The sequence below is a fragment of the Tachysurus fulvidraco genome, chromosome 17, assembly GCF_022655615.1.
Source record: "Tachysurus fulvidraco isolate hzauxx_2018 chromosome 17, HZAU_PFXX_2.0, whole genome shotgun sequence".
In the NCBI taxonomy this organism is placed as follows: Eukaryota; Metazoa; Chordata; class Actinopteri; order Siluriformes; family Bagridae; genus Tachysurus; species Tachysurus fulvidraco.
Genome location: NC_062534.1, coordinates 6,251,774 through 6,263,734, shown reverse-complemented (window position 1 = coordinate 6,263,734; position 11,961 = coordinate 6,251,774). Strand labels below are relative to the sequence as shown.

The following is an 11,961-nucleotide window of genomic DNA, read 5'->3' as shown; positions in this document are numbered from 1 at the left end:
TTTCCTAATATAGCAGTAAGTAAATACAATTCCATATACTAACTTCTACTTGTATTTAATAGTAACTACATCATAGGTTTTCTTTTCATGATGTTACACACACATGATCATACATGTCACATATGGCACACCTGGTACATTTGCACACACACACACAGATAAGTATTGTACATATACATGTTCATGCATACATACAGTATATAGTATACTCTTAGGTGCAGGTTTATCTGCACTCTCCCCTCCCATATACCCATTGTTAACTTGTCAGGTTTATTTATTGTTTTTGATATGCACAGTTTTTGGAGTAACTGCATCTCATTTTACTTCACTTTGTACCTGCTATGAATGTGCATGTGACAAATAAACTTCAGATCCTGAATCTCATATCTTGATTAGCTACCTTGCCTTTGAGGCAGAAATATGGTGAATGGAGTGATGCGAATCTATAACATTTTTCATTTTTCTCGTCTCAAAACACAAAATAAGTATCATGTGGGGTGGTTTAAATAAAATACATGAAAAAAAAAAAAAAAGTCAGTCAACGTTTTTCTTTACTGTTTTGCCTGAAGCATTTTTTCTTCTTCTTTTTTTTTTTTTCGAGATCTACATTTCAGGCTATCAGACTGTGCTCACAAAATAGCATTTTCTCATGGGCATAAAAGCATTTTCACTGGGCTACCTGGGGAAACTGTCAGTTCAAGAGCTCTTTCATCACAACTAAAAAGCAAAAGTAGTAAATTGAGTGGTTACGAGTTCATGAGTCATGAACTCTTAGCATTGCCAAACTCTTGCTGTTGTTCCACTGTTCCACTGCCCTTGAGCAAGACCCTTAACCCTCAACTAATGAGTCTCAAATAGAAGTTGCTTTGGATAAAGTCATCAAACGTAGATATGTAGATATCCACACTCGCATATCATAACCTGAGTAAGATGTCCTAATATCTAGCATGATGCTCTAATATCTGGAATGTCCACTAATGTTCAAAATTCTTCTTAGATGACCGTATTAAACCTGTGTTAGATATCTCACTGATATACAGATTACGCTCTGGACTAACTGATGTGTCATCTGCAATGTTGCTGATAAGGTTGTCCAAACAATTAAATCTTCTGATATCACATGGTCAACATTTTTATGTACTTGTTCTGTTCCTGGTTTAATTTCCTACCACAGTGATAACACATCCAACATGGATTAGCAATTAGCATTAGAAGCTAATATAAATATATTATGAGATGTATATTCAAATTCAAATTTTATTCGTCACAGACACAATCATACACAGTACAACCGATAGTGGAATGCTAATATTGTGATAGAAATAATCATAATAATAATAATTGAAAAGATAGGACTTCTTCATTTCTGTGTGCGCACTCAAAAGAAGAAAACGTTACTTAATCACTAGATGTTATACTGCAACAGTTTGATGACAAATTCTGGCTACAAAGCTGGTCGGATATGTCAGATATGGATCACAGATGATTACAGTTTAAGTGAATCAAATTCTGTAATCAATGTCATAGTAACATAGACCTATTAAATGTTAATTGTTTAATTAATTAACAATAATGAATGACAGCAAAACATGTTAGTGCCATCTGTATAATGAAAAACAAATAAACTCACCCTGCACTTCTACCTCCTGGCTGCCAGAGGGAACCCTCATTGAACTTTCACTTCTGGTTTAATGGGCATATTAAATATGTTCACGCTACATGTCGGTACAAAGTATTGTAGTTATTTGCAGTGCTGGGCAGTTACTTTTGACAGTAACTAATACTCTAATGCATTACGTTTTGAATAAAGTAACTCCGTTACCGTTACCATATGGTGCGTTTGTCCGTTACCTTTTAAAATTAATTTATTTTGGCTGAAGTGTAGCCTACAGCCTAACCTGTTTACAGCATCAATGCATTGTAGGATTGGTGGATGCCAACCTCTGTAAACACGAAGATGCCGCACTGTGGGCGTGTTCCCGTTTATTCAAGTATGTGCGGCAGTAATGGCGAGTCAAGGTGAGAGCAAGACGTGTTTCTCAAAGTGGAAATGTGCTCATTATTTCACTTTAGTTGAGCATATAGTCAGAAACTTTTTAGTCAAACATAAGCTGTGTCTTTCTGGTTCGAAGGTCATATCCATTAACGGGAACATTAAAGAACGTTCTTTAAAAAAGTAACTAAAATGTTACTTTTAACATTAACACTACTTACACTAATAACAATACTTTTTGGTGTAAGTAATCAACAAAGTAATTGAGTTAACCAGTGTTGTGCTACTTACTAAGAAATAGTAACTAGTTACTATTTCTTAGTAAGTAGCACAACACTGGTTATTTGTGTACCAATCCTTTCATTATCATTGTTGATTTTTCTGTGTATTGATCCTTGCCTGATCTGTTTCTCTGAGAATTACTGTGGTGGACAATCAACCCATCGAGGATGGCTACATTAGCCACCAAACAACACCTATCACTCTCCAAGTTTCTCTATTTTGTATTAAAGAACTGGTTCTCTTTTTCATCACGTCTCCATGTAATCCCATTATTTTGGGTTTCCTGTGGCTCAGAACTCATGACCCCATAGTCTCCTGGCAATGAAAAGAAATTGTCCACTGGTCACATCCCTGTCTGGATCTATCGAGAGTCCCATTTCTGAGAAAGCCATCAATATACCCAAGGAATTTCTTGATGAAATCCTTAAAGCTTCGCCCTCACTGACCATGGGATTGCACTATAGACATCCTGCCACATACAGTACCTCCCAACAGCAGAATTTATCCCTTATAAGTGCCTAAAACCCAAACAAATAAACAATACATAGTGGAAGAGATTCATTCCACTTCTTCTTTGTTTATTTCAGAAAGAAGGATGGTAGTTTGAGGTCATGCATTGACTACCAGGGTAAAACACTGTGCATTAAACCTGATTTAAGGAGCGCTTTCAACCTTATCCACATTCGTGAAGAATTTCCTTGTATCACATGGTCACTATGAAAAACTTGTGGACCACTAGCATTTCAGGCTTTTATCAACAAAAGCTTTTGAACACCTAAAAAAGATAATACTACAGCTCCTATCTTAAACCACCCTGACCCCAACCACTTGTTTGTGATGTAAGTCAATGCTTAGTGTTACAGCATAGGAGCTGTACTGTCTAAATGCCACAGAAGCCTCAGTATACCATTTCACTTTCTTCTCTGGTAAACTAAACCCAGCTGAGGCAACACATGATGTGGGAAACCACAAATTGCTATCCAACAAGGAGGCATTATAAAAGTGGTGACTTTGGTTTGAGTAATCATTATATCCAGGTCATCAACAATCACAAAAAGTTAGACAGCCTACTGTACATCCTTGGCAAGCTCGGTGGGCTCTCTTCTTCACCAGATTTAACTTTATGGCCACTTATTGCCTAGGTATAAAAATTAGAAAAGCTGATTCTTTCCCCTGACACCAAAACCCAATTAGCCAATCCAATAAACCAAACCTATTTTACCACCCTCCATTATTATTGTCCCAATCAGTGGAGACTTGATGGATGAGATTCAAACTGTACAGATCTCTGAACCTCCTCCTCGTGAATACCTGGCTAACTGACAATATGTTCTCACGGACATCGATCAATGGACAATTCAAGGTTGACACCAAGGTATAGGCTTGTAAAGACAATGTGGCTTGTACAGAACTCCTGCACTCAGAGAAGAATGCTCCACCAACTACTGTACCATCAGGACTTCTAGAGTCACTCCATGTGCCAAATCATCCATGGTCTTATTGTCAGTGGACTTTGTCATTGATCTAGCAAACTCACACAGCAACACCACAGTCAAGGTCCTGGGAATGGGGTTCCTGTTGCCATTGCTGGTGGCAATGATTCTTTAACATCCTGAGTTAGCATACAGCATGGTATCTGAATGATAAGCAAATTATTATGTCAGACGTCAAGCTGATTGTTTTGCATCATGATACAATAGAGGGTAAATGGTTTATTCAGTACAGACATGGCTATAAGTGACATGTCTTGGAGGATTAATGACACAGTGATTTTGCCTGTATTTTTCTTTATTCCAGTGTTTTAATGAACCGAGAAGGCTCTGATGACCTGTGTGCTATATGCTACCTTTTCATAGTGCAAACACTTGACAATGACTTAATAAATGAATGAAGAATTAAAAGAATGAATGAAAAACACACCTGTTAGTTGTTAGGGTTTGGAAGCCAAAAAGGTTTTACTTTTTTTTTTTTTTGGATCAAGTGTGTTAGAAAGCTTTTGAGATCTTTGTGTTCCCTAAACACAATTTGTCCTTAATTATTAACTAATTAATCTAATCTTTTGCCTCACTGATTTGTCAGGTTCACTTGGTGGCTAATTGAATGCTTTCCAAAAAAAAAAAGCTTCCAATTAATTTGTTTAAAAACAACCCTTAAACAAACAATGACTCTCGAAGCTAAAAAGATGAAAGAAACTGATTAAGTGACAGCATTAATCTCTCAAATATACCGGTACGTGACACAATACAGGCATGTTTTACAGTTTTAAACAGTTAAAACAAGCATTAAATATTTAAGTATAAGAATGTTCTGTGCAGTTAATTTTTTTTAGATAAACTGTGAAGATTTTTCTTAAAATCATTTTCCCTACAGTATTATTTCCCACTATATTGCCTTCTGAGAGTTTTTTTTTTTTTTTTGACAGAGCTGTTTGGCAGCTTATGGTGAAAAAAAGGGCTTTGGGCTTTTTTAAATTGAATAGCATTTTTTGCTCTTTTCTATTAAAGCACTGTGCACAGACCCCCAAAGCAGTGGCCTTTAGCTAACACTTTGAAAGCTCTACAGTGATGACCGTGACTGTGTTCACCTCAGTCATATGGGAATTTAAATAATAGCTTTAAAAAAACTTAACTTAAAAAAACAGAGAAGCTACAATGCTGATACCTTATAATGTGACTAATGTTTTAGAATTTAGAATTTTTTGATAAGAACTTTTATGTTTGTCAGCAACATCATAACCAAGTGGTCATGGCCAATTTCTACACATACAAAAATCCATCATAATCATAATTTAAATTTTAATATTAAACTAAAGTATGCTACATATCATTTTCCAACATATTAAATAAAATAATAGTCATTGAGTAATGCAGTACATTGAAGTAGCATTTATTTGACACATTCATTTGACAATTATTTTCTTAACATTTTCTAGTTTGGGATCAGAGTACGGGGTCAGGGGTCATACAGAACCCCTTGGCCAAAAAGGGTTAAAGGCCTTGCTCAAAGGCCCAACAGCTTCTACTCAGTTACCCAGACCCTTACCCATTTAACCACCTACTGATTGCTATGTATATTTATTTTTTTCTTGTATTCTTATAGGTTCTAGAGCTTCAGTATTTTTTTCCCAATTTCGCCCAATTTGGTCACCTCCTAATTCCCTCCAGGCTTGCAACATCCATTGGTTCAAAAAATATATGGACAGACAGATGAAGATTGTTTAAAAATGTGTTGTCTTCAACAAAGAATAAAGTGTAAACATTAAGGAAGAGGTAAGCTTTTCTCACCACAGAACCCTCTTCAGGACAGACTTTTGCGGCTTAAAGATAACAAGTTTTTTTAAATTAGCTTGCTTTGTTTGTTTGTTTGTTTGTTTGTTTATTCTCTCTTACCTTCATACAAATCTTCTTGAATGTTAAAGGGCTAAAATTTTTAGATATCTTCCTCATCTGAGGATCCTCCTATCCAGATATATTTTTTGACTTGCCCGGATGCCCTTCTGGATACAACCCTCACTTTTTTTTTTTGGTTATGGTACTGGCACTGAGAGTTAACACTTTGGTGGCTTTGTAGGTCTGCTGCTTGGGAATCAAACCCGAGCTGTAGTGGTGAGAGACAGCATTTAATAGTAAATATAAAAAAAAAAAATAATAATAATAATAATAATAATAATAATAATAATAATAATAATAATAATAATAATAATATATGGAATGTGCCATGGTATAAGAGGAATAAAACAACCACCATGTTTTTACTTATTTAATGGCTATGTGTTATTGTGATATATGGATACTATGTAAAGGTGGAAACTGCAATTTTGTCATAAAAGCATCTCGTGATTTAGAATTACTGAGTTACTCGTGATACACTGGAACATTTTGGCTTGAAAAATGGACTGTTTGTATGATAAGATGAAGTTAGATGTGGTTCTCATGCCCAGCACTTCTCCTTTCACAGTGGTCATTTATCATGTTCAATGCACTGCAGTAAATTTATCCTCCAAGCAGCTCTGCTTTCATGCTTTGGAGGGGGGAAGTCACTTGCTGTGCAATCACGAGTCTACAAACCTGTCAAATACTGCAATGTTAAGCCACACTCGTAGACAGCACCCACTGGTAAATAACCCCTGCTTTGTGAATACATAAGCAACACAGGCAAGAAATATAATAAGATGCCAATTACTTAGAAGTCTCAAGCGACTCTGTTATCTCTGAATGGCTGCATTAACTTCTTTGATGCCCAATTTAACTTTTAGCATTTCTTTTGGTCTAATCATCCAGTAAAACTGCAGATTGAAACTGTAAACCCTGTGTAAAATTTTACAAGGCAAGTTATGTGGCTTCCCGGATCCATTAGCTTGATAAAAGAGGTGGGGTATAATTTAATTTGAAAGGTTTTAAGTGGATTGAGATAGGGGGAAAGTTCACTTAATGGCTTTTTCAAAGCAAACTTTGCTCCATAATGGTAAAATAAATAAACATGAAGACTTTCTTTCTTCGCCACACATTTATTTGAAGATCAACAACTTCAACCAAACTCAGCTATAGAGAACCGGTTAGAGCTAAACAGGACTTGTCTGTATGTGTCAGACTTCATTTGTCACATGGAGGAAACAAGTTTCATGCTTGAGACCACCTAAGCCTGGATCTTGACAGCTTACTCCCTAAGGAAAGAGACTACACATGAGCTATTGAAATGCTCGAGTGTACATTGTAATTGGATGGTCTTAAGTGCTTTAACATGAAACACACTGAAGGCAAAATATATTTAGCGGTGGTTTCTGAAAGAGCTGTTTTGTATAGTGTGTGCAGTTCATAAATATATCACAGGAGATAACAGTATGGAATAAATCTATATGTTAGTAAATGTATTAGTTATTTAGCATAAAATTAAACACACAAACATAAATGTTCTAAACTGGAATACATGCTAGTGGCATCAGGACATTGAAGCCTATCATTTTTTATTATTTATTTATTTGTTTGTTTGTTTGTTTAACTTTACATCGGTATTTTCAGTTACAGGGTCATTTCAGTTCTTTAGACCCTATAGCAATGGGCCTTATTTATTAATTTATTTAACAATAGCCATTATCCCAAAACAGTTTTATAGAAATTTTTTTTTTTTTTATATTTGTTCCCAGTGAGCAAGAAACGGTGGCAAGGGAAAAACTCCTTGAGACGAAAGAAAACCATCATTTAAATCGATTGACTTTACTCATATATATATTTTTTTATTTATGTTTTTTTTTTTTTGGTTTTGTTTTGTATGCTCGTAAATGTAAATGGTTCATATGACTCCACAATCATAGAATCACCAAACAAAGTTTATAAAACTTTTACCTGCAGCCAAACATATAGCAGAACACCTGAGTTTTGACTTGACTCTGACAGGCTTAATGTATAAACACGTGTTAACACATTTAATGGCAGAGAAATGTTCAAGCTTTTAGCAGTCTGTCAGACCAGCAGAAGCTGTGTCACTTACTACAGGCTATAATAGGAAGTGCAACAGTTTACTATGTATGATGCAATTGTTGGAAATTCTGTATACCGAGTAACATCAGCTTTGTTAACTTTTTATTTTATTTTATACTTATTTCTTAAAGATTGCAGTTCTTAGACTTATGAATGATTATATTGTGACAGCTGAATCATCCACATTGTCTAATTTATCAGCTTGAGACATTGACGCCAGAAAGCTCTGAAAATACACAACAATTAAAAGACTTGAGGAGGAACTGTTTTAGGAAAATAATCTACATCATGGTGGTGATATATGGTTTCAACCAAAGTGGATTGGGAAGGCATTTATCAGCTCAAAATGCATTCTTTTCCAGTAACAGCACATTGCAAAGTGTTTTATTCCCCTTATAACACAACAATTTGCCAAAGAATGCCATGCCTTTTGACCATTTATAGCTATATTTAATGTTGTATAAAGTCAGTATCAGTTAATACCTGGTAGCAATTTCATCATAACACCCATGAACTAGAAAAATGTATATAATTCATTCAATGTAGTTACTTCACTTGACTACTTTAATCAAGTAGTAATAAAATGGAAAATTTGTGCACTTAATAAAGTAAATATAAAAGAAAACAATATAAACACACAAACATTAAACAAACAAACAAACAAACACACAAATAAATAAATAAATAAATAAATAAATAAATAAATAAATAAATAAATAAATAAATAGTACTGTCATGATTCAGCCCGGACTTTGGCCACGTGCAGTTGTTTACGTTTCTCGTCACGTGTCTAAATCGCCTTCGTTTGCTCCGCCCTGTCACCACACCTGCTCCTCATTGTGTCATCATTGTTTTGTATTTAAGTGTGCCGCGTTGCCGAAAATGTCTTGTCCTGTCCTCAGTCCGTGTCCTGTTTAGTGTTTCTTTCGTTATTAAACCCTGTTGTGTTTTGCTATCCTGCGTCTGGGTCCGCTTCCTGCCCCACGTCATGACAAGTACTTACACTTTCACATTTCTACTTAAAATATTTATTTATTTTGTATACCTGTTTGTTTGTTTGCTTTATTGATGTTTTGTGCAGCTTTAGCATGTCTCCTTTGGCTCCTACAAAACAAACAAAAAAAACTTTCAACTAAACAAAAACAAAGAAACATATTTCTAATCAGTCAAAAATATTTACTTTTACATTTGAATACTTGAGCAAATTTAAATGTAGTTGTTTCATAACTTTCCGTCATTTTGTCTGTACCTCAACGTTAATTGATCGAACAAGATTTTGACAGCTTTGTCCTAAGTATTGTTTTCCTGCATCTGTTTCTCATGACAATTGCACACTTTACTAAATATGTTTAAGGAAAATGTGTTGAAAACAATTACTCATAAATTAAATGAAAGATTCTGCCATAGAAGACGTTGTGAATGAGACACTGCGTTACAATGAACAATTTGAATTCTCAGTTCGGCTTAAACCTAGAATTTAAATTACACTACTGTCAGAGCAGAGAAAATGAATCCCCACCTACATATGAGATAATTCAGCAGCGGTGTGGTATAAAGTAGCATATATTACATGCACAGATACTGTATCTCAAAGACTGCAAAGTTAAACATGCAGGTGAATAGTAATTTATCACTGCCATGCTGAAATTTAAATGGCATTTACTCAGAAGGGCTCATTTGTCTGGAAAATGAGAGTGTAGTTCCCATGGCTATCATAGATCTAAACATTTCTGCAAAGTTTGTTTTTTCATAACTCTTCAATAAATAAGTTTACTATTACCCAGAGTGCCTGAAAGAATCGATATAATACAAGGACACAATTGAATAAGTTTGATGTGTTCCTGATTTGGTTTAGAATTTGGTGTCAAACATCTCAGTTTAGAAATGATCGCTGAGATTTCCATTTTTTTCCGTCTCTTTGATTATAAAGTGAAACAGTTATGCAATAGATATCCTGTTTGCTGGCAGTAATAGCGAACACGGTTTGCTTGATTTATTACGCTCTGTGAATTGTACAGGACCTGCACTTTCCATGTTTACAAATGTTCACAGAATGTGTGAAATGTTAATATGGTGAAAAATGTGCACTTAAGCTAAATTGTATTTCTGCTCTGCCAGTTTGATTCATTGCAATAGATTGTGTTTGTTTATGATCATTTATCAAGGTTTCATCACTGGCTCGTGAGCGATCATCGATAAATCTGATGTAATGTCGGTTCAGGTCTGAGGAGAGCGCTTTAAAGGGGGATTGAGAACTTTCAGGACCTTGCAGTAAGTTGTTATCACTTCTCATCAAGATTAAATTCTCTAATTTGCTGTTTAAACAGCTTTTATTATTTACTGAAACTTTGTTTTTAGATTTTGTTTTTATTTGCACAAAAGAAAACTACAAAAAGCTGTACATAACTAAAGTATGAAAAAAAAAGAAAAAGTTTATTATTTTATAATAACACATTATAGAAACACATTATTTGTGAATATTGGGTCATTATTTTGACATAGTAACACATTATATTCGGATATTATCTGATTGTTTTTACTTGATCAAACCTAGTGACCTGTTATGTGGACAAAATTCTTTATTTTGATGTACCTGTAGTACCTTTGTATTTTTTTACAGAGACTATTTTCATTGAGATATTTTGTTATATTGATTTATTGAGTCATTAATTTCAAGATATCTTGTTTTCATGACCTGGCCACTACTTTTACAATAACCTATTTCAAGATATTATCTCATTTTTAACTTAATCACTTATTTCAAGTTAATAAGTTAATAAGGTAATTGATTAATTTTGACACAATAGTCATTGCATAGTCAGTGAATTAAACATATTTTGAGATATTTTCTCATTATTTTCTTCACTTTGGATTTCAAACACAGTAGTTCATTATTTTGAGTTAGCAACTCATTATTTATTTGTTTGTTTGTTTGTTTGTTTGTTTATTTAACTTAGGACATTAGCTCATTATTTTCACTTAATTTTCACTCATTATTTCGCCATAGAAGCTCATTATTTTAACCTAATAAGCTACTATTTCAAGACATCATCTCATTATTGTTACAAAATAACTTGTTATTTTGGCAAAAGGCATTATTTTCAAACATTATTTAGCTTGTGACTTTTTTTTATTACAATATTTTTATTTTCCATTTTTATTCTTTATTGGGACTTAATCATTAAGTCGATCACGTAAGAATTAAAACATTATCATTGTTTTATATAATTCCATTTTTATTTTTTTTTACTATTTTCACTAGAAAACACACTTTCACTAACTCACTAGTTTTTTGTTATCACATTTCAAACATCTCTCTCATATACTGTACTTTACCTCATACACATTTACGTTATATTATAGAAACATTATCACATATAAAACATTTGACATTTGATTTAGTAATCTTCTTATTCTGAAGATTAATCTCTTGTTATTTCAGAATATTTCATCATTATTGCGATTAATGTTTTAATCTTTTTATTTTAAGATATGATCTTATTTTTACTGCTGTTTATATTTAATCTTCCATATACAGCATGTTCATATATATCTTCAGCGAATGCTTTCATTCTGTTGTCATTGTTTACAGCATTCAGCAGATGTCTCTGTGTCCCTTCTGCTGTGCACTTCATGCTTCATGAGAAAAAGGCTACGGAAGATGCGTTGTAAAACAAAGGCTGATTTTATGAGCAACATTCAGGTGCCTTTACTGGCAACCGGATTTCTCCTTTTCATCCAGCAGCCGCAATGCAGCACCGGCTCTGGCCCTGCCATAATTAATGCATTCTAAGTGAATGATTAATGCAGTCAGCTTTTGGAAGTAGAATGTTCGTTTCTCAAATCAATCACTTTGTATCAAACTCCTATTGCCAATTAATAATTAAGCTCACATTATGGCAGCTCTTCTCAACAGACCGGTGTTCTGCCTCTCATTATTTTATGTGCTTCATTGATTTGGGAGCTTGGATGACTGTAAAGGAATCTGTCAGTATGAACAACTGCTTTCGGAATTAAGAGTAGATTAATTAGATTGGCAAATGACCTACATTGTATAAAATGATTAAAACAATGCCTGGGGTTATCGTCAGCTGAATCAAAGACAGTCGCGCACATTAAAAAAAATATATATATGTATATATATATATATATATATATATATATATATATATATATATATATATATATATATATATATATACGTATATA

The 11,961-nt window shown here is 33.9% G+C and overlaps 1 long non-coding RNA gene across 1 annotated transcript; it reads left to right on the top strand.

Annotated features, from left to right (window-relative positions):
* Positions 1–4,419: 4,419 nt before the first annotated feature.
* On the top strand, positions 4,420–11,667 carry LOC113647668. Its single transcript, XR_003441720.2, has 4 exons — positions 4,420–4,504; positions 5,375–5,544; positions 9,918–10,023; positions 11,345–11,667. It is a non-coding gene; the product is annotated as an uncharacterized LOC113647668 (long non-coding RNA).
* Positions 11,668–11,961: the final 294 nt, after the last annotated feature.